This window comes from Crocodylus porosus, unplaced genomic scaffold, assembly GCF_001723895.1.
Source record: "Crocodylus porosus isolate Cpor-Errol unplaced genomic scaffold, CroPor_comp1, whole genome shotgun sequence".
Taxonomy (NCBI): Eukaryota; Metazoa; Chordata; order Crocodylia; family Crocodylidae; genus Crocodylus; species Crocodylus porosus.
Window position 1 is genome coordinate 16,458,775 of NW_017728925.1, and position 2,584 is coordinate 16,461,358.

The 2,584-nt window shown below is 52.9% G+C and overlaps 1 protein-coding gene across 2 annotated transcripts in view; it reads right to left on the minus strand.

The window, feature by feature from the left end:
- Positions 1 to 1,345: 1,345 nt before the first annotated feature.
- LOC109314030 (kelch-like protein 20) overlaps positions 1,346 to 2,584 on the minus strand; it is an 11,418-nt gene continuing 10,179 nt past the window's right edge. For both annotated transcript variants that reach the window (XR_002102201.1, XR_002102202.1), the window contains one exon: positions 1,346 to 1,438. The gene's annotated coding sequence lies outside the window, so the exon portion shown is untranslated. The remainder of the gene's footprint in view (positions 1,439 to 2,584) is intronic.

Sequence of the window (2,584 nt, forward strand, 5' to 3'; positions counted from 1 at the left end):
AGCAGGAACCTGACCCCAAATCTTCCTGCCCAGCCTAGAGTGCCACCCATATGACTGTCCTTCCACCAGACCAGCTACACACAGGACACAGACGCTTCGTAATGGAGATGGCCCCAACCTCACCACCCCCAGCCCAAGGATCAGGGCATGAGCCTGTTCACTGCAGGCTGAGACATGCAGAGCCCCTGCCCAAGCCCCCTGAGGCAGAACAGAGTTGCATCCAGCCAGGCTGCCCGAGAGCTCAGTCTCAGTCATGAAAGCAATGCCGTCCTCCTCCCCCAGCTTACCCCTCCCTGCTACTCGGGTCCTCTCCCTTGTCTAAACTACCGACCCACAAAACCACGTTAGCTGCACCGGAGAGTGACTAGGAAGTCCTCAGGTCCTAGGGGGTCACATTCAGCACAGCCACACCCCCGCCAGGGTGACAGCTCCGGGCGTCTCCAAAGAGCCTGAAACAAGAAAAGGGCAGAGAAAGTCTCCTTTCAAGTGTCCGTTTACAACCTGGCCTGCCATAAAGTACATTTAACCTCAGCTGGGGTAAACAGCTATGGCTCTCCCTGGAGCCCTGGGATCTTTGCACCACTTCTTTCATGATCATCTTTAGGGGCTCTGCCTAACTGCATTAGTCTGAGGTTTAATGGCCTGAGGAAACCCTCACCAGGAATCTCTCTTCAGCGCTTGCTGAGCTCTGACCGCTCTAATGCAGCGCCATACGAACGGCTTTTCTGATTCTGGAGTGCGATTTAGTAGGCCAGCATGAAGCCTTAACCAAGGCTATATTTTAAGTTACCATCTGTGGCCAAGATGTATATATACACACATATGCCCATATACAGGTCACATTTATAGTCATTTCCAGTTGCTCTCGAAGAGCAGCTGCTTTATACCGGACCAGGTCCAGGGACGTGGCTGCCAGAGAAGACAGAAAGCAAAGGAGCACAGAGAGCAAATGCTTTTGGTACACAGGCGGGGGAGGCATATGGATATGGCAAAGGACACTATGCAAGGGAAAGCCACGTGGCCACAGTGCCTGGGCTGCATCTGCTCAGGAGATAAATGACTTCAGGACTGCCTCATCATCTCTTATAACCCTTGTTAATCAAGATCCCTGTGTGCTGTTGGACTGTTTCAGAATCAGCCATCTGCCCTTGCTCCTTCGCTGCCTTGTTTAGCGCGGATCTAATAGCATTATGCCATCTCCCCCCCGCACGCAATTTGTTAAGTGTTAGATTGGAGGGGGTTTCTGGAGTGATGCAGATCAATAAACGAGCTCCGACAGCCAGCGCATCTCAACGAATGTGAGGAAAGTCAGTCAAGCAGCACAGGTGCCCATACAACATCGATGGCCAGGTCAAATGCTTCTACGGTGGTCACGTGCACAATGCCATCAAAGCCCCCAAACGGCCAGGAAGTATCCGTTGGTGACAGCAGCTTTCACCTAAATACAAATCCCTAGGACTCAGAACCGAGGGTAAAGACACGGGTGAGGGAAGGTCTCAAGGATGGAAGGGCTATAAGAAACCTGTATGCTGCATGCAAACCAATGGGAAGGGAGGGGAAAAAAACCTGAGAAGTCGGCTGTTTCCAGCCTTGCAGACACTGGTCTCCTATGTTAGCGCGTACCAGGGCTGTGCCCAGGAACAGCAGATGTCTTGTGTTCTGATACTCCAACATCTCCACTGGGAAAGGGGAGGAAAATTGCCACAAACTGGGATGGACAGCTTAAAAGGAGTAAGAGAGACCAACCCAGCCTGCCGAGTGGTGCCCTCATATAGGGGGACTGTTCTTCCCACCCCAAGCCTCACCTTTCAGACCTTCCCCCTCCCTTTTGGGATCTAATCCCTGTACTGAGTTTAGCAAGCATGGCAAGGTGACACTTATAAACACAATTAACATGCAACTACCAGGGAGAGGCAAGACTCTAACAACGTGCTTGCTCCCAGAAATACAGAACCGCTCATCTCTGCAGCAACACGTCCAGCAAGGTTTTACTGTACACATCTTCAGTGAGGGAAGAGAAAATGCACAGGAAGAAGTGGTCCTCTGAGAAAAGCCCTCTTTGATGAGCTAATAAATCCAAAAGAAACCAAGAAAGAAGGTGACGTATTTCTGGTTTCCTGTGTGGGGTGCTGATCCTGCCCGACTAACCTGGTCTCTTTCTATGACCAGGGAACAAAGAGCTTAGATGTGAAGGAGGAAGTCGGGGTCGCCTTCTTGGACTTCCCGAAGGCTTCGACACAGCGTCCCGCCCAGTGCTGGTGGGCAAGCTGAGGGGCTGCGGCACTGATGAATGCAGTCACACGGGTGGCAAACTGGCTCCAGGGGCGCACCCAGAGGTGGGGGGGGACGGGTCTGTGGGCAGTGGTGTCCCCCAGGGCTCAGTCCTTGGGCCGGTGCTGTTCAACATCTTCATTAGTGACCTGGACGAGGGTGTGGAGAGCACCCTGTTCAAGTTGACACCAAGCTGTGGGGTAAAGGGAATCCACCGGCAGGCAGGGACCGCATCCAGGCAGACCTGGGTAGGTTGGAGAAGTGGGTGGATCTGAACAGGATGCGGTTCAGCAAGGACAAGTGCAGGGCGCTG